Consider the following 23,372-nt stretch of genomic DNA (forward strand, 5'->3'; position numbering starts at 1 on the left):
AGAGCTTATATGTATATATTTTATCTATCATCTAGTATTTTAATACATGGTTATTAAAACATTTTGAGGAGCAGCTGTATCTGGGAGAAAGTAGACATGGATGCAGTTTGAAGCAGCTGTTGTCCATCTGAAAAGACCTCACTTTTCCCTCACTGATGACTTACACTCTCCTTCCATCCTGACTGCATGCTCCTCTTCCCGTTTAATCACATGAATACAGCCAAGCATTCTCCCTTAAGATGCCAGCTTGGGAGAGGGTTCATCTACTCTGTTTGCTAAGTAAGAATGCCTCACATTCAGAATGCTGAAGATTTTACCCTTGTCCCTTGGGGACAGCAGGATGCCTAATTTCCCCCAAGGTCATTCTGTATGCTCAGTGAGAACTTTTTCTGCTCCTAGTCTTCATTTCAGTGTATTATTACTTATTTTAAAATCACTGAAGTTACCTTTGCAGTCATGATTTTGACTCATCAATTCATTGTAATGCCCTGACGTCATTTGCCATAAAATCTGGGCGTGAACTTAATAAATCTAAATGTACTCTATAACAAAAACCCCACATGAAGTGTTGATGATGAGGCAGGATTGATTCCTCGCATAGTTGCCTATGCACATGAAGATATGCAATAATATGTACATATACAAACATACATGTTATTTACAAATAATCCTAGACTGGAAAAAATGTAAGGTTTTTTGCGTAAATCTTAACTTTGACTCTCAAAATATCCAGCAGGTTTTTCCCATGGCTTCTTCCTATCTCTTGCAAGTCACTTTTTTGCTCATCTCCTGTTCCCACGAAGACAGTGCATAGCAGAGTCAGCTATTACAAGACTCATCAGCTTCCTGTCTCGACATCAGGCTTTTCCTTCTCCCTTTAGTCTTAAAAATGCACATTTCACTGTCATCCTGAAACTGCTTAGGGTATGGTCACAATTATAGCATCATAGCACTCAGCAGCAGATGGGAAACTGCCTCCCAGAATGAGGTAAAATCAGAATATTTTCTATATGGGAGAGAGATTGGAACAAAATTTGTTATTTCCCACTTGAGAGAGCTGTCCAGGAGATCCTGCTATTCTGAGTCTTTCAAAATCAGATGATGGTCTCTCTTCAAAGTTCCTGCAGTATACTCTGGAAAGAAAAACAACAAACCCACCACCTTTTTCTTGGTGGACTCAAGAGATCTGCTGTGAGGGAAAACAGGACATGGCTCCTTATTATGACCTGTATTTTACAAGCAATTTTGGAAACCAGTGTGTAAAACCAGTAACACTAGTGTGCAAGTGGCTCAGCAGACTTGGGAGCACCAAATGGTGGAAATGCCAGCTTTGAGTGGGTTGATGAAATGTAACCCATTAGAGTAGAACCTTTTCAGGTTGTTTTCAGCTTTTCCAGGTTGGGAAGAATTCTTGCTGAGGATGCCTTGTTGCCCAGCATTGATGCCCGTGCTTTGTGACCACAATTCACTTTACTGACTGTCGTGTGCAACCACAGCTGAGCCATGTGACAGGTTCACACAAAAACCACACGTTTCAGGCTCAGGAGAAATGCTTCACTTTGAGGCACTTGAATGGAAGTGGTACAGATCACAATAACATCTTACAGAGCATAATACTCTTACTGTATTTAATTAATCATAGTGGTTTATAGGATAGCAAATGGATTCAATTCTTCCTTCCCCCACTCCACAAGTAGTGACTGATGCATTGTTTGCCATTAAATTTAGCCAATATGTAATATTTTAAGGTTACGTCCCTAAAGGAATAATTTTGTAATTCTACATCTGTGTAAATAAAAAAAATACATGTGTGTATATTTACACACATGAAGACCTAATTTTCATTTCAATTTATACCTAGACAGGTCCCACTGGAGCTGTAAAATGAAGCTGGTTTGGGCCTGAGTGCTTACTGGAAAAAAAAAACCAAAACAACATTTTTTGTGAAAGCCTAGCCTATTCAGTGGGATTTTACATATGATTAAAATTTCACCCATGCCAGAACAAAAATGGCTTTGATATGAAAAAGAATCAGGCATATACAGTTAAAATGTATTTACTTGTATCATTAGACTTACCTTTGGCATGATAATATTTCAGCTCTACTGAATTGCTATATCTCTAAACTGAATTTTTTAAACTGTTTGGAGTAAATTGCAAGGTTCTTCTTCATGGCACTGACTTTATTGTTCTGCCAGGATGTCTTCTTTTGTCATAAAAACAATAACTTAGTGTAAGTAATACTTTTTAGGTTTACTAATCAGACAGACTAATTGTATCTTTTAATCTGGGTCAATCTGCTCTTGCTTATTATAATTTGGCTCCAAATTCCCCCCCAAATGAGGAACATTTGCAAATAATTTAGCGTCAGAAGCACTCTTATATAAACACTACAAGAATTGCTGAAAGGCCCAGCAAAAAGTCTCTATAATTTTGAATCCAAGTGTCTAATATACTTTGTAAAAGCCATATATTGCTTTTCTTAAGCCTTGGAGTGAACCTGGATGCGTGTGTGTCTGTGTCTTCAGGTGAGCACATAAAAGGACTGGATAAACAGTTAAGGAATGGGGTCTTTATTTACAAATCTGAGACTGTCTAGACAGGGCATTTTCTTGATTCAATCTACCAACTAAACTTAGAAAGACCATACTAATATTCGATTTTAGCTTCATCACCATGTCTGTACAATCCCTGCTTAGATTGCTAACCAGGGTGATTATTGCTTACTGAAACTGTTAATGTTTTGGTTGGATGTTTGTCTTCCCAAAAATGGACTGAAAGATTTTTCCCTGTAGGCTACTGAATTTTCATTGCATGTTAACTGTTTAGGTTATTTTCCAACTCCACCACCATCCAGCAGTGAGAGAAAGCAGCTGCCACAGGAAAAAAAATACTCAAATTTCTCATGGAGACTTTGAAATTGACTTGATACCTGGAATATTTTTTATGTCACAGGAGGCCCTTTGCTTACAAACAAAGTATGAAAGTGGCTGTGCCTTAGGACAGTACCAGGCAGCTGCTCTCAGGAAGCAGTGACTTTGTAGTATCAACATAGGAAAGCTTCAAAATAAGGTTGCAAAAATATCTGTTCTCAGCAGGTTGGAAGTGCAATCATAGCTGCATGAGGAAATATTTTTCTTCAGGTTGAAGGATGGCTTTATCATCCACCTGCATAAAGAAGTGCTTCAGTAATACAGACTAAACTGTTTGTTATCAAGAAGGCAAAAGACAGTCCAAAATTATGCCCACAGTTTCACATATGTCCTCCTGATAAGGAAAGGTCTTGAGAAAATGTGCTTTGCCATAAATTATTCCTTCCGAGGGGAAAAGAATATTTCAAGGGTTTTTTTTGACAAGTACAATATAAGAGATTAGTTCATTTGAGTAGAGAGAGTGCTTAAAAATGCAGCTGCGTGCAGATTTCTTAAGAAACTACAACTGACAATTGAAGAGGAAACCTAAAACAAGATTACAAAAATTAATCAGTTGGCACAGAACGGCTGACATTAATGTGTGTACTTCTTTGTTTTGAAACTAGACTGTGGAGGAGTTTTCTTATACGGAAAATTTCATCTACTTGTACTTGTCTCCTCACATAGTCAAATATTTTGTGAGACAGATCAAAAACCCTCTTTGACAAGCTCATTCCCACGCTTCTCATTTTTAACCTGTTTTTTTTTTTTTTTATTGGGTTTCTCCTCTTTTCCTGGAGACTTGTTCAGATAAAGAAAACTTTGCTTGAAACCTATTTCAGTAGCTCTACATCTCTTGGGCAATCAGTATTTAAATGAAATATGGAAATGGAATTTTAAAAATGTTAAGGGATGGAGTAAAGTAAGTTCCACTAGCCTGTTAGAGGAGTTTGGGAGCATGGAAAGAGAGTTGAGGCTGGCATTGGGCAAGGCAGTCAGGAGAAGGAGGTTCTTTGATGAGCTATTGATGTATAAACTCTGAGCTCTACCCTGAAATGCTATCAGGGATTTCTCTCCTACTCCAGGTTCTATTTTTTTTACTTTACATAGAATGCAATATTTCTTGGAAAAACCTTTGGTCACAGTACAAAACATGTGAAGTGACTGGGTGTGTGTAAATCTCCTTTCACAAGAGAATAAATAAAAATTATAGTAAAGTTTGAATAAAGTTTGAATGGGTAGACTTTCTCAGTTAAGCACCAGGCTACATGGAGAGCTGTGCAAGGGGCTAATATGCTGTCTGCTTTATGAAGTGCTGTGATAATTGGCAATGGTTACATAGAAAGAGTGCAGGGAGTTGCAAGACTGCATTAATTAATATGCACTGTGAGCAGCACCCGTCACTCAGGGTTGAATATTTATGAAATTTTCTTTGCATGTATTTTTTTTTTCCCTATCCACCTTTGCATTTACAGAATTTCTTTTATCTAGTGATCTCAAGGAACTTCTTTTGAAGCCTTTTCTCATGCTGATTAGTTTCTTACAAGTGGTACACTTGCAGATGGCAGGTGGGGCATCACCAGGTGAATACTGGTGCCCACAGAGCAGCCCACAGAATTCAAAGTAACCTGCAGTGTAAGTGCAATCAGTGTGATTTCACTGATCAAGAAACAGACTCCAAACAATTGATTGTCTCATTCTTCAGAAGGGATGTCTTCCAAAAAATGTAGGAGTTTGTAGAATAACCCTAGTTTCTTCTCTCCTGTTTTGTTTTCCAGTCCTAGACCTCAAATTCACTGAAAAGCTTGCAAACATCGGAACTGTTTGCCCAGGAAAGTGAAGTCACCATCCCTGGAGGTATTTAAAACATATGTGGATGTGGCATTTAGGGACATGGTTTAGTGGTGGACTTGGCAGTGCTGGGGTAATGGTTGGACTTGATAATCTTAGAGGTCTTGTCCAAACTAAACTATTCTGTGATTCTAATTCAGCTTTTGTCACTTCTCTCACACTGACACAGAAGTTATGCACCCCTATTTGTGAACATATTGACAAAAAATGTTATTTTACAGTTGGGTTTTAATTGTCCTTCTTGGTTGCCAAAGGTGCTTAAATTAATTAGAATAAACTGAGTTCATGAGCTTTGTTTGATTAATTCTGTAAAGCCAAGTATGATGCATCTTTACTTTATGCATCTGCACCATGTAAATGGCCATTTTGTGAGAAGTAAATCTGTATGGGACATGTATAAACTCCTTTTTTGGATGAGTCTTATCAGTAATTTCATGGCCCCATTTTGAAAATAAACACCTGGATTACCATGAGTACTTATTATAAACTGTAGCTATTTGAGACACAAAACTATTTATATCATAACCAGAGGCTGCTGCGGTTTTTAAACAAAGCTCCCATTGATTTCTGTGGAGTTCCAAATTTTAAAATGTCATTTTTCTGCCCTATCATGTTTATTTATTGTCTTTAGGAACTCAGAAGTATGTAACCAAGTGATTCAAAGTCAAATCAGATAAATATTCACAGGAAATGTGTCTAAATCTTAAAGAATTTCTTTTAAAACTTACTTTGTATATTTGAGTTTCAAAGTACTAAATATGATAAAAAAGCTAATTAAAATATTTTTATAGGTATTTTTTGAATTGATTCTGTAATTCCTTTGAGGCTAGGCATGACTGAATATAAAGTTCTGACAGACGGTACACTCTTCCTTGCTGATCCAATATCCAACTCTCTGCCTAACCGGCCTTTTATTCCCGGGGACAGATAATGAAAAGGGACAATAATGTAGATGGGAATGGCTGAAGTGAGCCACGCATCATAGTGATGAGGTATGCCTTTTCCTCCAGCGACTTTTTTCTCTAAGGGGCAAAATAATCTGGTGATTACACAAAAATGTCATGTTTGACATAGGGTTGTTTTAAGCTCTTCTGATCATGCTAATCTTTTCTTTTTTCTTTTCCTTTTTTTTTTTTTTTTTTTTTTTTTTTTTTACTTTTTACCTATGTATGCAGCAGTGTGGACCTGTGTTTTCCCCCCAGAGTTATTCTCATTTGCTTTTAACATACGGAAATCTGGGTTTCTTTAAGGAGAAGTCTGTGCTGATAGAATCTCAGGATGGCATAAATCTGTCAGTTGTATCAGCTCCTCTTTCTATAGTACAGTGTGCATAGAGCAAATGCAGAAGTAGTACAGTTCTCCTCAAAGCCTGAAAAAAATATTTCTAGGATCTTTGATTTCTGTAGTTCTCCCATCTAATATCTCCTTCAAAGTTTTGATTATTACACTGTGATAGGCTGCTTAGAAAAACCCAAGACAGGTAAGATAGATCTAATTTCTAACCCTGACATGTCTGCCACCCATTCATTACTCTCTTTTACAGTTCTTGCTATGCCCTGTGAAAGCAAATGTGTCATTTACATCTGCAATTTCTATCAGAGGGGGGAAATAGTTGTATATTAACATCAGAGCCTTTAAAAAGTTGAGTAAATCGTGTACAGCTCAGAATCTCCTCACTTCAGGTGAATAATCAGCCTGGCAAGACAGGATCGTTCTACCCATTTTCTAGCGAGCGCAGGCAAGTGGGGTCTGCTCCTTGTGCTGTTGTTTGTTTTAAACACATTATTTCATAACCATTGTGTGAAAAGGCATCGTTTGCCTCTTCAGCCAACTTAGGGAATGTTTGAAATCAAGCAGCTTTTTTTTTATAATGTAAAAACTGTGTGTCCCTGCACTTTTGCACCACTCCTGTTCTCCACAGTGACTCTCAGTGGGTAACTTACAAATGTACAAGAATGTTCAGAGCACATTTTGAAGAAAGAAGAGAATGAGAGAGGGGGGGAGAGAGAGAGAAAAAAAAGAGAAGAGAAAGAACGACTCATCTAAAGTTACACCATCATCTTTAACAGCTGTGCACATATTAAAGGAAGTAATGGGGGAGTGAAGGTACTACATATTTCAAAGCTGAACTGTTGCAGTAACAATAAGAAAGGGGGGATGTTGTACAGAGTTAGCCAAGTGTTTGAAGTACATTACCGTAAGCCAAAGCAATGAAGTGGACAAGATTTCTAGCATGCTGCAGTGGTGCCTCTGCGTACTTAATAACAGATGTTTGGTCTCTCTAGGCAGATAATTGTCCTGCTGTAAGGTTGGCTTGACCTGTGTGAGCAATACTGTGTACAGCACTGAAGCAGTAACAAATGATCATAGCTTTTCTCGTTTTACTGGTAGAATGCTTAGCCACGCTTCCTTTTAAGCACATAATTACTCCAAAGCAACTGGAGCCCATACATCCTCCTTGCCTAATGGCTCTGAAGCCATTTTGCTATAATTTATGGGGACAGGGTTCAAAGTTTTAATAATATTTGGATAATATCATTGCCAAAATGTCTTTGAGCTGTGATGAATAGAATGAGAGTGGGCACATTTTGATTCCGTGCATGACAGTGCGAGTGTTAACAGCACCATACTTTGTTCAACCTTTATGGAAACATTCACGAGCCAATTTGCTCATGAATTGTAGATATGAGCATGAAGAATTATAAACAGCAGTGGAAAACATACAGGGTTGCTTGTTCATAAGGCACTGTCCTGTTAGTGGCTCTTCTTTATGCAGATAAATGAATTGCAGGGAATACAAAAATGGTTTAAATAAACCCTTAGCAGATAATGTATTAGCACATCAACATAAAATACACATGCACTGTGGCATGCTTTTGGATATTTATGTTTATACTCTCTGCTCAAGTGGCTCACTGATTTTTTGGCTTCCTATCATTCACCTAATAATTTCAGCATCCTAACTGCACCTCTGGGTATGTTTATCTGACAATCCAAGCTGTTCTTTGCTTTATGTGGCTTGCTGAAATTGGCTTACCAATTTGCTCTGCAAGTTGCTCCAGTGCATGATAGGTTAATGATGTTAATCAAAGCTAAATAAGAGTACAGACATGATCCTTTCATTGGAGTCACAGCCCAGACTAGACCAGAAGGTGCAAGCAAGGCTACTGGGTAGGTGGCATAAGACCACAAAAATAACACCAAAGTAGTGTGTCCTTAAAGCTAATGTACACTTAGAGCTTCATTCAGAGCCTACTGAAGTCTGTAGGAGCCTCTACTGATTTCAGCAAGATTTAGACCAGCTGAATAAAATTCTTCATCCTTTGGCTAAGAATATTTTTTCCTAGTTTGCTTGATAGAATATGAAACTTATTGTAAACAAACTGTGGCTAAATTCTGTAGATAATTAATCTACAGTCATTAGTCGGAAGTTAAGGATTTTTTAATCAAATAGCACAAGTATTTTTCCTTACACAAATGACATAAAAATGCTGACTTGTCCAGGCATGACAGCTGATCTCAATGATAAACGAAAAAAACCCAAACAAATATGAACAAGGCTTGCTTTAAATGTTCCCAACGATGATGGTAGCTAGAAACAATTTGATAAATACTCTCTGTTTAATTCCATTGAATGATATTCAAGCGGTGCTTCATTTGATCAAAGGGGTGTTTGATTACAGAAATAATCAGCTGACACAGTCTCAATTCGCTCTGGCCACTAAGTGTGCATGTAGATGGCTAGATGTGACATATGTGAGGGTTGGCAATTATTTCTGAAAAACTGCTAGGATGGCCTTAATTACAATGGTCTGATTTTGTATTTGATAGCCTTACTTGAAAATTTTAATGCTTATTATGAAATTTTAATGTTAATTTCTTGAAGAGTGTTTTAAATATTAGCCTTAATTGGCTTGTGTAAATAGGGATTTTTTTCCTCAGTGGGTTGAATAGAGTTCACCAACTAAAGTTATTTCTTCTGGTTATGCTGAGGTCTAATGACACCATGAACCTCCATATTTGCTAAAAAAAAAAAGAGATCTAATATTTGTGGGATTTAATTAATTTTTCATTTTTCAGAGAATATCATGTACTCATATAAAAATGGGGTTGGTAACTCCTATGGTTATCTTAAAATAATACCTGGACTATTTTATTTCTGTATTAAGCTGTTAACTAAGTCTTTAAAAACAGGTATATTTCAATATTGGCTTATCACTAGAAGATGAAATATATACTTTATTCTTCCTCCTCCTTATTCTTTTTCTCCTTAAACTACAAAGCGAGTCTGGAAACCTTCAGCCTTAGAAGTTAAAAATACAACTTCTCTGTATTTTTCTTAATTGTTTTCTGGAAAATCTATGATCTCTAAGGATGAATTGAGAGACAGGAGTGATAAAGGCAGAAATAGTTTTACATTTTGAACAATTCCAACAAGGGGCTGAATATTCAACAACTGATAGGCCAAATAACAAGTTGTTAACTTCACAATGCACAGTCACGGAGTACATATGTGTCACTTTGAGCAAAGATTGAAAAGACGTTAGAATTAGAGATTTAACAGCCAGTTTTGATTAAATCAAAACAATCAGAGTAGTTACATTTGCAACAGAATTAGGTTTAAAAAATCCAGACTCAAATACCTTGCCAGACCTCACATTTCAATCTCATTCAAGGATAAATTTTTCAGGTGATACCTCTGAAAAATATATGTTGCAGAATACTTGAGGACTCTTCTGGCAAACAACAACGTATGTTTGATTATTTTGCCTCCTGTCTATGACATAGAACAGTCAATAGAGTCAGAGAAATGCTGCTGCTTGCTTTGTTGTAGAGAGAATTCCATCATATTTAAGTGAGGTAATAGGAAGTCCTGATTTTTTAGGTTATGTTTGATGGTTACACTCAATGGATTAAAAAAGGAACACAGATAAAGCCATATTGTCCATTTCTATGAATTGAAAATATTTGCATTGAAATCTGTAGAAACCAGCTCCAGAAGTGTCTCTTTTTCTCATTTCATTAATTCACATACAGTTTGTCAGTACTTCTTTTGATCAAAAATGTCCACTCCTCATGTGCACCACAAAACATGGGGGTCTGTCCCAGGACAGAGTATGGCAAATAGAGGACATGGCAGTGTAGGAGCCTGAAAGCCTCAAAAATTGCTTTATGCCACAGGAAGAGAATAGGTTTATGCACAAATAATTGTGTCATTTCTATCAATAGTTGGAGAATGGTATTTCCAATTTATTTGCATCCCTGGACCAATTGCATTATTGCTCTGTGGAGAACTGCTGATATCTGTTTCCAAATTACATCTTGTGAATGTCCCAGAGATGCACTTTAATATCATCACATCAAGAGAAATTAACTCCTACATAGGTATGACACCAACCCTTTATCCTTCAATCTGTGTTGTTCTAACCAGGAAAGGTGCACTCCACACCCCACAGAGGGATCTCTTGCCACATACATCAAATAAAAAGCCTGAGAGAACTCCCCAGAGTGCAGAAGATGTGTCCATAAGACTCCTCAAAAGGTGTAACTACTAATTTAGCTCAGGAGCTCCATAACTCAGTAGATTGTGGACCAAATAATCCCAGCCCACCTTCCCAGAAGACAAGTGCAGATCCCACAGAGTTTAGGGAAAGCTAATGAAGAATGCTTGGCAAACTCTCGGCAGCTCTGTGGATGTGACAGTTTTAGATTCACATTCAAAGTCTATTCAGAACCCCCATGCCCAAGAAAATTTGGGTTGAAATCTTATGAAACTGGTCATTCTTATGAAATGTCTGAAACCTGCTATTTTTTATGATAGAAAATGCATTCTAAAATACAGCCACGATTCTCAGTGATTTCCCTCATTGGGGATCCCAGCATCCCCAGTGTTGCCTGAAAGTTCTACACAGTCAGACTTCTCTCCATGCTTATTTATGAAATGGCAATCTAATTCGGCTGGCATGAACACACTGGAGATTATCCCAAAACTGTGCACAAAAAATCAAGGTGGTTTGGTTTTTTTATTATTATTATTTCTCATGTATCTTTTTTCATCTTCCCATTAGGCTTTACTTCTAGCCCTAAAAATTCGTGCTGTAAGTTGATGGCAAAAGGAAAACTTCAGAGATTTACATTGTTTCGTGCTAAAAGATGTTGAACATTTGGAAAGACTACAAAGTATTTACATTTAACCTTCGTTAAAATTAGACTGTTTTGCCTACTTATAAATAGTACACCTCTCCAGGTATGCTTCTAATTCCTGCTTATCACCTCGTTGTGCAGCAGAATTTGCGGTGACCTGCTTCCTCTAATTGAATGGGAGCTCTGTTCGATCGCCCTGTCCTTTAATTTAGCTCTCCCACCTAGAACAATGGGTGATTAACACAAGTCAAAACAAGAGCATAAAGGAAAAAGGCAGCACAACCCGCCTTGGTGCAGCTGCTCGACTCCAGTGTTTGCCTGCTGTGTAGCAGCATGTTACGGTCACTGCCAAGCCTTGATCTCTCTCTGTGTCAGTACTCCAAGGATCCATCCTTTAAGCAGCACAGATCACACAATCATACATTGTTGGAGAACTTCAGTGTCACTTCTAAGCAATACAGATTCTGCAACTTGAAACAAAAGTGAATTAAACAGAAATACACGAACGATGTTTTAAATATCATTTTGGTTTTAGTTTTTTATTCAGGTTGCTGCTTCTGTTGCCACCAACGCTCATTTTTTTTCCCTGTAAGTTATTGAAATGCTTCCCTGCCTATTTGTCAGATATTTCCATTTTAAGGTTTTAAGGTTTTGGGTTTTTTCTTTTCCATCTTGGTCCTTATGCCAGCATAATATCTCATCAAACTACCCTACTCAGATCAGAATATGTTTGAAATCTCATTTTAAGAGGTTTGCACCTTGATGCTGGAAACTATCCTTTAACTGCATAAAATTCCCAGAAAGTTGCTTTGATGCAGTTCATTTTGGTGTTGACCCAAAGTAATATAATGGCAATGAAATGAAACACAATGATTTAAATTACTTTGAATCAAGCTCAGGAAAGTGCATATAAAGTATTTGCATTGATAGTGACCTTTCTAAAAACAAATGGAAAAAAAAAATATTTCAGAGGGATTAAGCCATTAAGCTGTGCAGAATTTACTTTAAAAAGCTTATAAAGCTTATAAAATATAATTAAGAACAAGAACATTTAAGTTGATACAAACTACAAAAGGCTGTAAGCAGCTGTCTGGGTGCCTGTGCAGATATCTGCATCGACAGTAAGGTGCAGCCTGTCCCACAAACTTTACAACCCCAATCATGCAAAGATTTAAGTACTAACTGTATTGCACTTCTGAATAACAAAGATATTAAATCTATCAGCAAGGACAGTCTGCTGCTTTTAAAGTATGCTGGATAAATGTCATGGTTTTCTTTCCAGTCTCTGAGAGAGCACATAGTGCTGTTACTCGGGCCCAGACCAAACACCACTAAGGGTAGTAAATGTCTTTTCCTTGCATTAATAATCTTTGCACCAAACCCTTGATTTTTCCTTCAAAACCTGACAGGCAATTTCATATACACATAATATGACTCCCTAAAAAAAACCCCAAAACTCTTTCATCTCTGTAGATAAATCACCAGGTTTGTGAAAGGACAGGGTTAGTTGATAGTCCCTACTTGAAATGAGACTCTGCATACCTGCTATGATTCAGTGTTTAGAAAACAAACAGATAGGGTTAGATCCAAACAAAGGATTCATTTTAATAGTAAATATATTTAAGAGAGTGCCTGCCTAAATGTGGATTGTTTAGGGGATGGATTACCATTTTGCATACATTTTCGAGCTCTGAGAGAAGCCATTAAGGGATTAACACCTCCGATTTATGAAAATGCAAGGATGATAAAGAAACAATAGGGGTGACAACATTGTGTAAACGACATTGATTCATTTCAGAACAGGGCTGTTAACTGCTGGAAATGAAGAAATAAATGGAACAATGGATAGATGCTTTTACCAGCTTGTCATTAATTAGCAGTGAGCACAATTCTTTTATTGTCCTTTTTGAAAAATACAAAATTGGTAGGAAAATACAAGCACTGAGCAAATAGATTACTCTATGTCACTAGGCTGACATCTGCATTTTCTTTCTTCTCTAATATATTTTGGTTTTCAAATGATATCGAACTTTTAGCCTGGCAGCAAGCCCAAATTTTGCTTCCTCTGAAATTCCTAAAAAGATGTGTTTTCATCCTTGAAACCTTCCTGCTTTGTAAAAGCATAATAAAAGCCATGATTTAAGAAAGGGTTAATAAATGTTAGTGAATCCCCTGTAACACAGCTTGGAAGCACAAACAACAGTTCAATGCACTCTTCTGCTGACCTATTGCATCCGATCAACTGCAGTTTTATTTCTAGCAATGCCAGCAGGTGGGAACTGACAACATGTTTCTTTGGAATCGTAAAGAAAGATCGTCTCAGATGGAGAATTAGCTGGAAGTAAGCGAGGTTGTTTGGCACAGATCTAAGCAGGGACAATGCTTGATTATGGCTATCACTCTCCAGCTGCTGTCAGAATGTTAAGTTTGCTTTCTTGAGGCCTGACATCTAACACATTTCTTTTTCTAATTAGTATCTGGTACTGTAAGATGCTGATATTTTACTGCATGTCAGATGCGCAGGGCTGAAATACATCACTATACTCAGGCAGGTGTGGGTGCTAGGAATTAGTTTTTTACCTCTCATAATGAATTCAAGGCGTCTCTCCACTTTAAAAAAAGCAATGTGGATGGAGAAGTTAGTGTGGATAAACCTCCAGTACTGCTGCCCCAGAAGGATGCAGACTGAAGCAGACAAATCAAACATCAGCGAGGCAAAGTACCCTGAGCACTGCCTGCATTTTCATCAGCATATCCAGGCAATATTCTGTTCTTGAATTCTTCCTCACCCCGGCAGCAGGGCAAGGTGCTTCCTAGCTGCAGATGGAAGGGTGCAGGGTATTTACACCATGCTAAAGGAGCAGCAGCCCTGCCCACACATTGAGGTAAATCAATTAAGCTCGGCACTGTTAAAGATTTGCCATTTTGCCCCCTCTATAATGGCATTGTAGGTAAGGAGGGGTCAGGACTTTCACCTGCATTGAGTCTCACACACAGCCTGGCAAGAGCAGTGCAAGAGCTGATGTGTGGATGAAGCTGTGACTGGAAACATTAAGATCATAGGTACAAACCCAGCCAATGCTCAGCAGAAGCCTGCTCCCACTTCTTCACTGCAAAACTCTGGGATGATTTGCTGTAAGGCTAAGAGTGTGTGTGTGTTTGGGTTTTTTTTGGGGGGGAGGATGTTAAGTATCATTTTTCAGGCTGACACCACAAACACTAGCTCATAAAGCACTTCAGCATCCTGAGGTAAAGCTGAGAGTGGCTTCTCACCCAAGGTGAAGGCAGTAGTTTCTCACCTTAAATGCACATAACAGGTTTCATCAGAAACTGATTTCTTGCAGGAGAGGGCTCTTCAGCCAGCAACAAGTCAGTCTGAATCTTTGGATTTTGTTGCACGAAAAAAAAAAAAGGGATTGTTATTCAGAAGAGGAGAGACAATTTTTTTTGCTAAAGTGATACCATTTGTTAGATATTGGCTGGGCAAGTCATAAAAAATATTTAGGAAAAAAATTGCCAATTCCTCTTTTGTTCAAAAGTTTCTTGCAGCTTTGTGCTTTTAAGATTGAGTCTACCCAAATTTCAATTACTTTCTCCCAAAGAAAACAGATATAATTATTTTGTAAAACTCTCAACCTTAGCAATGGAGGTCCTGGTGTTCCAAAGGTGTTTACAGTAATTTGGGGTACTTGCAGTATTCCAATCAAACTGTTAATCACCTACCCCATGCAAGTGGTCAGGCTGCACCTTGCTCCAAGCTCTCCACAGTGCTTGATCTCTGACGTGTTGCTTATGCTTTGTAGAGCAAATAAAATGTTTGATGCAGCTTTCATGAATGAAATTCTGTACCCCAAATAGTTTCTTTGAAGACAGTCTTGCAAAATACAAGTCTTTTGCTGTTTGGGAAAAAACAGCCCAAACTCTTTTCACCATCGAAGGTAAAGGAGCCTTTTATTTGTTGCACTTATAATTTACATATCTACAATTATTTTATTATATATGTCTAACTTCCTTTCTTTGTTTGACAGGAAAGGCATCCCTTTTACAAATGAACTCAACTCCCTCTGCTCCTAGCTAATCTATGTCTCCAACAAGGTTTAATTTCTGGTACAGGTTGACAAAGAAATGGGACATAAGGCTATAGAGCTGTAAAAAGAGGTGTTTAGCAAGGTTTCCTCCTACCTATAGCAGAGGTTCTTCATCATGTGTGAAAGTCATTGAGGCTCTGTGAGGGTTTCTAGAATTATCTGTACAGAACAAAACAATTGTAAAGGTCTTATTGTGGTGGAGCACTGAAGCACATGATTTACTCTCAGGCTGCAAGCAGTCCCATTGATTTCAGAAACTAGTGACATGCAGAAGGTTAAACATGTGCTTCGCTGGGTTGGGGCCAAACCTGGTATCGTTCTTCTGAATAATTTACAAAAACTTCTCCTGTTATTAAAAAAAAAAAAAAAAAAAAGGCAAAACCAACAGCAACAAACTGTTATAAAGATATATAAAGATATGTTGTATTTTGAGTCAGGACATAAAAGAACCAGCTCTGGCTCAAAAATAAGCTAGTTATTTTTGCAGACACAGTAGGATTTTTTGGCTCTGTTGCTGCTGTAAGCACAGCAGGGCCCCTGTGCACCATCCCTTGCACGGCCAGACAAGTACTGTGGTTATATTAACTTTACTTCATAAGTCGCCTCTTCAGTGGGATTTACCCTTCAAAGGACACTTGTAGAAAAATCTCCAAGCACATGGAGCTGCACTGTCAAATACAGGATGGAGATTCAAAGACATCACAATTGACCTTGGATTCTGAGCAGGTGCAATTGAACATCTTCCATAAGATTCATGTTAAACTCAGGTTTGAGGAATATGTTATTTCTGAGCTGTTTATTCTCTGCTACATTCTCAGAGGAAAATTGTTTCATGCCAGTGGAATAATAAGACATGTATTTAATGTGTGGAACTCTGAAGTTTTCTACAGCATAAAAATTCTAGTTCTGTGTGAGTTATAGAACTTATAATAACTGGAACGAAACCACCAAACTTCTTAAAGTGTAAAGTTTAATCCATAAAAGGGAAAATTAAGTAAGATAATGAGCTGTCTTTGTTTACCCCTTTAATTTCTGTTTCAGTGTAATCTTTTAACTTGAATATAACTCAAGAGCACTAATAGTCTTTATAGTTAATTCACCATCTTTAATTTCTTTTGTATTGATTTTGGTGAGATTTCGGTCTCCCATACTGACTCACTCCTAATTTCGATGAGGACCTGAAAGGAAAAGTGTAATATATAAAGGTCAAGTGACATTCTCATTCTGTACTTCATTGCTGTGCATTCATCAGTTCTATGTCAGCAATACTTGGGCAGTATGAGACTCTTGTTCTGAGAAACCAAATAGTGCAACTTCACTGATTTCTCCCAGTGTTCTCTTCCCTTTACTGAGAAATTAATGTCATGTAACTACCTAAATACATTAACCATGGCTGGTTTGGCCAGGATTTTGGACTATTTGCCACTTCTCTTCTGTAATAAGAACAAACCTCTTGTTTACTGTGACACTGGGGAGGTACTTCAGGCTGTGAAAAATGTTTGAGAGGTCTGTCCCAAAATAAAGGGATGGTTGGTGGAGTGATGCAGTCACTCCCTCCGCTGTTTTTCTTACTAATACAGTGCAAGTGGATTAAAACCATTTGTAAATGAAGTTACTAAAGAGTAGCTCTTGTGAAACAACTGCTTTCAGGAGTAATGTCCATGCTGTCACACATGGGCTGAGAAGACCTGCTCATTTCTGGTGAGAACCACATGTGTCTGAGCTTGTCAAGGGCTTGTTTCCAGAACATGAAAGTTCTGGGTGAACGCCAGAACACCGCCAATTTTGGAAAAGCCTCTCTTCTACTTGCTTTGATTTTCTCATTGGATAACAGAACTTCCAATGTTGTATCCAGTTAATATAGGGATGGAGAAAAACATAAGGGGAGAAAAAACATTCAAAAGTCCCTGTTGAATTTTTCATGATGGAAAAGGGGAAAAAATCCATGTCTGACATTTTCCAATCTATGAAATAAAGGAAAAGAGTTCTGAAAGTTTTGGACATATTTACATTCACACACTTAGAGTTTTATTCATGTCCTCATAAATAAGTTATCTTTAACTGCAACCAAAAAAGGATCTTGTACAGTTTAGTACCCCTTTCTGGTTGACATTGATTTAAAACACTCCATAAGGGGCACAGTACTGCAGGATCAATTAAAAGTAAATGCAGTCATGAAAGTTACATGAAGTACTGTGTGTCTGAGCCTTGCAGACACTGTTCATACAGCAACTTGCCACCTTAGCTAGACAGAAAAACAGATGTAGTTATAGATGGAGTTTATTTCATATTAATCAGTGGCCTTGTGACAGGAAAGCAAAAGTCCCTGACCAAATGTCTTGGGGTGATATTTGTCAATCTCAGACACCAAACCAAGTCTTCACAGATAAAAATCTTATGCTTTTTAAGAGGATTTTAACTTTGTTTGTTGAAACATTCAGTCATCTCTTTCAGAACAGCCCCCAAACAGGTAGGCTTGCTGTCAGGTCTCACCAAGGCAAGTTCCTAAAACATTACTGTTAATCACTACATTTGTGCTCAGAAAATCAACAGAAACAAAACAAAATCCAAACTCACACTAACGTGTTCGGCACTACTAGTTCCAATTTCTTTTGCTTATGACCTTAAATATAAAAAGAGATGAGTGTAAATTAGACCATGTGTTATATGGGAAGCATTCCATGATCTTCTGTGGGGAAAAGCATTCGTGATGAGTTTTCTCTTGCCCTTGCATGAAAAGCCAGCTTTGGTGAGCTCGGGGGCTGCACTAATTTGTCATTCCAATGCTCAAAGGAAGCAAGTAGGAAACAGGGGCTGTTTCCATTCTAGCCCAGCTGACCACAGGAAACTCCCATGGCATAGACCAGGGTGCATTTTTAACCACAGGTTTTTTTCTAGAACCCTCCCCAATAAGGTAGCAATACGAAGCCTATTACAAGTTCTTTAAGCAACAGTAGCACGTCTTCTTCCTGTTGCTCAAAGGGCTGCCTGTGTGGAAAAAAGGACATTGCTTGCTATCATAATTAACCACAGGGCCTCCTGTGGCCCCCGTAATCCTACTTTTTTGTGTATATATTAACATTTGAATGAAACAGGAAATCTATATTAGATAATGCAAGATATTGTCATCAGTATTTGAAGGAAGAGCTTTTAGAATTTAAGTACTCCTTATCCTGACATAACTTTTTTTTTTTTCTAATCTAAAGACTTATCTGTGCAGAAAGTGGAGACCAATTGACACAATTTCCTTGCAGATGCTGCTTTGCCAAAATTTTTTAATCAGTATGTGTGTTTTAGAGACATGAAAATATATTTTTACTTAGCCTTCTAGATGAAATTTTATTAATGAATAAAATCTTTCTTTTAGTCCCTTCCAGTGGTAGATGAAAGGGAAAACTGGATTTCTGAAGAATTAATGTTGATTAACAGGAATATCATTCCTTGCCTATTCACTCAGCTCTGATCTGCCAATATTTTTATTGACATTTCTTCATGACTCTTTCATCCATTTCTTGAGAATGTAAGAGAATTGTCTGTGAAATCCAGTTTGTTGGCAAGCTGTTTATTTATACACATCCAGATAGTTTTTATTTTCTTGCTCTTTTTCAACTTGACAAAACAGTTACAGCTGTGTCAGTCCATCAATTTGACATGGCTTTCTCCAATGAAAGCTAGTCCAAGTTTTGGTTATCTTTTGGCAAGAGTGGGGACTTTTGTCCAGACAGGCATTGGCCAAACAGACCTGGCTGTAAATAATGAGTCAAAGTACTGTGTTCAGTCACGAAGTGACAGAGTTGCTTCTCTTATATTTATAATTATGTGGTTATGAAGTCACAATTCTCAAATTACTTTAGAGAATTAAAAAAAAAAAAAAAACACACAAAAACCTGCAAAAAAATTTAATGGTTCATACCAATCAGATTTGGGGGAAATGCTTCATTGATCTCACATGTGAGGCTTGATTTAATATGAGGAAGGCACCCCAGCTGGGTACTCTGGTATAAGAGCAACAGCATATCAGTCTGACACCTTCTACCAGCTCCAGTCATGTTCAGTCATCAGTGCTCTAAGGAAAGCAAAGCAAAAAACAGAAGCCAAATTATACATCAAAAGGGAAACTGTATTTTCTCCTGCACTGCAGGCAACCAGCAGACCACCTCAGAATGGGATTCATATACTGTGTCAGAGAGAAACAGTCAACAAACAGTCCTTTCAGCCCACACCGCCCCATATCTGCAACAACACGCTGTGTAGCCAAGAACTCATATTACAATTTATTTTTAATACCAGGTTTGTCCTGATTTCAGGCATAGAGTTCTTTCCAGAAATTATATTAAACTTACTTTTTTTTTAACCAAGTGCTATATATACAGAAATAATTTCTTCTCCCTTTGAGATTTTGTACATTACTTGAGTGATGTATTATAAAGCCAAAGTAGAAGGTGAACTGAAGACTTTAAGTTTTTTTGGGGTTAGGGGGATTTTTTTTTTTTTTTCCCGGGAAGAAGGGAAATGCTGATGGCTTGGGCTCTTACAACAGGATTTTGGTTCTGGGGAAGAGGAGTGCCAAAAGCAATTTCGTACAGGCAAGCTTAAACCACATCAGGAGTGTTGAAATGCTCTAGACAATCTCTTTTCCCCCATCTTGATCAAGAAAAACATCATCATTGTGTGTATGTGCATGTGTGGGGTGGGGGGAGAAGAAGATCTTTACTTAGTATTAATATATTTGCAGCATGTGGTGTCTTAATTCCACCTGCCCAAATATTTTACAGGGGAAAAAAAATGGAAATATTTTCTATTAACTATACTTCTACAATGATAGAGTGAAAATACAGTATAATTTTTAAAAGACTGAGTTTAACAGAGTAACAGAAAGAGTTTCTGGGTAAATCATGGGTTACAGAGAGTTACTATAAATATGAGATACTATTCTTAAAGAGCAGCTATGAAGTAATGCTCTGGCATTCTTAAATTAGTGATGTGCTTACTGAGGCTTGGGGATCCAGCATGAGTTTTGCGATCAGCTGAAGGACTGGTGCAGAATAGATGAAATCACATATTTTATAGTCTGGTCTTCAGTAGATCTAAATTTGTGAACAGGTACTTAAATTGTCTATGATTTCATCATTATTCTGAAAAAACAATGGTGATGAAATAAAAGTACTTTTGTAGTAGTAATGGTGTTAGAAATATTTAGAAGTAGGGATAATACTGTTGTTCTTGTCCATGCAGAACAAATGGGTAGCAAAAAAGGAGTGGTCTGTGACGCTGGAGGTTTTATATTCTCTGCTGAGCAACCCTCTACGAATGATGATTCTGATGATGTAATTAGGTAGTTCATAGCACAGTACAGACTTGGACTCAGTTATAGAGTGAATTCAGCTGGATGATTGTACCTTTGCTGTATAGTATAGTTTTACTTTTCAGTCTAATTTTGTTTGTTTGCTTTCAGCTTTGCACAATTAATTAAAAAGTCTGGTGAATATAAGAGAATCAGCAAGTCAGTTTAAGTGAGCTATCAAATTAATGCCATATGACAACAACAGTTTTGTTGTGACCTGATTTGCCTCTGGAGGAGTTTATGCCAAAAATACTTTAATACAGGCACATACCAACCATTTTTATCAAGCCCGCAAGCAACTTATCCTTAAGTCTTAGTGTAGGAAAACTTGGAATAAGTAGGAAGTTTTGCTCAATAAAGAGTCTAGTTTTGGCTGCCAAACCAGCCAGTTCCAGAATCAAATTTTTTACACTTAGTGTAATATATTATTGTCTTCCTCTACTACTAATATCAGTAATGTTAAGGATAGTCCCTAATTTCCTTCTCTTTTATTAGGAGTAAGGAATATTTGTAATTGTTTTACACAAGTAGAAGCTTGAGGTCATGGATCAGCTAGCACATTGCAGTGGAAGTACATTAACTCATGGGCTAAAATTCTCATTTAAGAGCAAAACAGTTCTAAATTTTTTTTCAAGTGACATTTCCATATTTCTCTCAGAATACTTGATTCCTAGTAAGGGAAAACATTTTTCTATTAAGAGGAATGAGTGTCGTCATAAAATTGGTACACTTTTTTCATGGAAGCTAAAAAATTACACACTATTATTAAAAATAACATATGATCATTAATGAGAAAGTCATTGTCTGTCCCAAATGCCAGACTTCTTGCTTGACAAGAAAAAGGGAGAAATATGGCATATTAAAAGAAGCTGTTTATTGAAAAATATTAAATTATACTAGAAGTTTCATTTTCATACATTGTATGATTTTATAATCCTAACAATGAAAAGAAAAAGATGTGTTTATACCTTTTTTGAGTCGTTATGGTGAAAGAAAGAAGCAGGAATGGTTTGGCAGATATTTTAGATTGTTTGTTTTAAAGTTGGGTTTTGAGCTTGTTTTTAACTGGGAACTATAATGAATAAGAAACAGTTGTTTCTCTGTGTCTTTTCCTGGAGGATCCCTTTGTCTCAAGAGGACTAGAAAGGAATCTTTCACAAAGATTTTCTCTCAGTTGTGGTATTGCTGATGTCAAGCATGCAAAAACCGTGAGTCAGCACTCCAAAAGTCATGAGACTGCATCAAAAAGAAAGTGATCTTTTAAAATATCTGTGTGGCTCTCTTGTTTAAGCCTTTATGGTAAACTGATGGCTCATTTTTATATTTTTTCTGCAAATTAAAATCTTATTTTTCAAAACAAAAGAAGAAAAAAAGAAGAAACAGCTGAATTTTCTCAAAAGCTTGGAGGACTCCCAGAAATGGGTTTCTGAAGCACATCTGAAGCATTACAAACATTGCAATATAATTGCAGGTGTTGGAAATGAGGTATTTGTTTGTAAGAACTTTGATTGACTAAATTTTAGTCAATAAAAGCAATTGGGAAAAAACCTGATTGAAAGAAAAGCAGAGAAACCTTCCTCTGCGTTTCAGGAGCTCAGGCTGCTGTAGCACCTTTTATTCTGCAGTCCTTCCAACGCAAATCCAGGAGAATAGGCCTCATGCCTTTAAGGTTAGATAAAAGCCATATAAACATCTGATTACCAGGCAGAAGATACAGTCAGGTAATGAAAACATTTTGGTTTTGGCAAAAAAAGGAATAGGCAAAGTAGTGCAGGTTCTGCTGTTACAAAGATATAAGACCTTTACCACAGTTTAAAAGACAAAGACTATTTGAATCTAACAACATGGTTTCTGGCCAGAGAAAGCTGCCATTATTTTTAAAAATGTCACCTCATTCACATTCAGTGATCAGAGAAAATGGAAACATTTTAAGGAGTAATTGTAAACATCTGCTAAAGTAAAAACGAAAACATGACTAAGACAGAAATGAGCTGCCAACATAAAGTATTGTGTGAACAAATCCACTGGAAAAACACCAGATCTGTGGATGGATTCTATCTGGAATGTGAAAAAAAATTATAATCATAAAAAAGACTAGAATGCACCTAAAGATATTTTACTCTAAGTCAGTCTGGCTCTCTACGCAAATATCGAGGAATGTGGCTGCACTTACGTTTCTGCAGCAGCTTTGGCCCCTGCTGCTTCTCCTGCCCTGTTCCAAGAGAAGCATTTGCACAGGCACAGGGAATTGGACTCAAACTGATCTAACAAATTTTTTCTTTCTTTTTCAGCTGGATCAGTTAAGAAAAAGTCAATGGTGGTGCAGATAGTGATGACAGCTCATACAGAAATGCTGCTAGATTTCTAACCATTGCCTCGAAATACTGATTTCAAACTGCAGTGCTATAATGACAACATAAATGAAGGTAAATCAGATCCTTATGGTTTTTAGAAAGTGCTCTCTAAGGCATCTATAGATCTGCATCTTAACACAGCATTTACATGTGTTGAGCAACTTGCAGGGTCCAGGGCTGCTTTGTAAGATCTGTTGACTCCAGCTTGGAGTAACAGAATGACAGAGTTAACACAGAAGAGAAAGCAAAGGTGTGAATCACCCAATTTGCCAGGTGTAACTGTGCCAGTTAAAGATGTTCCCATGAACAACTCATATCTCTCATTGTAGGGATATAATACACTACGTCCTCTGGCACAAGTGAGCATGTGCACATTTTCTAAAATACTGCAGGTAGCCTGTGTTGGCTCAAGTCATCCTTTCCTAATGCCAAACATTACATCTAAAAGCAGCTGTTCTGATTGAAAATGTTTTATCACCATCCTTTGGTAAAAGCTTGTAATTCCTCCAGTTCTACTGGCTGACCAGCTCATTTGAACTGTTCCTAATCTAACCCTTTCTGCAATGGAGGGAAATCAGACAGATTACAGGTGGCTCTGGACAGACAGACTGTGCTGGGCTCGAAGGTCAGTGAGCACAGGTGCCTTGCATTGCCTTCCCATGCTGCAGCTTTCCCTGCC

The 23,372-nt window shown here is 37.4% G+C and overlaps 1 long non-coding RNA gene across 1 annotated transcript in view; it reads left to right on the forward strand.

The window, feature by feature from the left end:
* Positions 1-23,372, forward strand: part of LOC125331893 — a 262,213-nt gene that overhangs the window by 204,017 nt on the left and 34,824 nt on the right. The window contains exon 5 of the long non-coding RNA XR_007206254.1: positions 22,631-22,765. This is a non-coding gene — a long non-coding RNA (uncharacterized LOC125331893). The remainder of the gene's footprint in view (positions 1-22,630; positions 22,766-23,372) is intronic.

The sequence above is a fragment of the Corvus hawaiiensis genome, chromosome 12, assembly GCF_020740725.1.
Source record: "Corvus hawaiiensis isolate bCorHaw1 chromosome 12, bCorHaw1.pri.cur, whole genome shotgun sequence".
Lineage (NCBI taxonomy): Eukaryota > Metazoa > Chordata > Aves > Passeriformes > Corvidae > Corvus > Corvus hawaiiensis.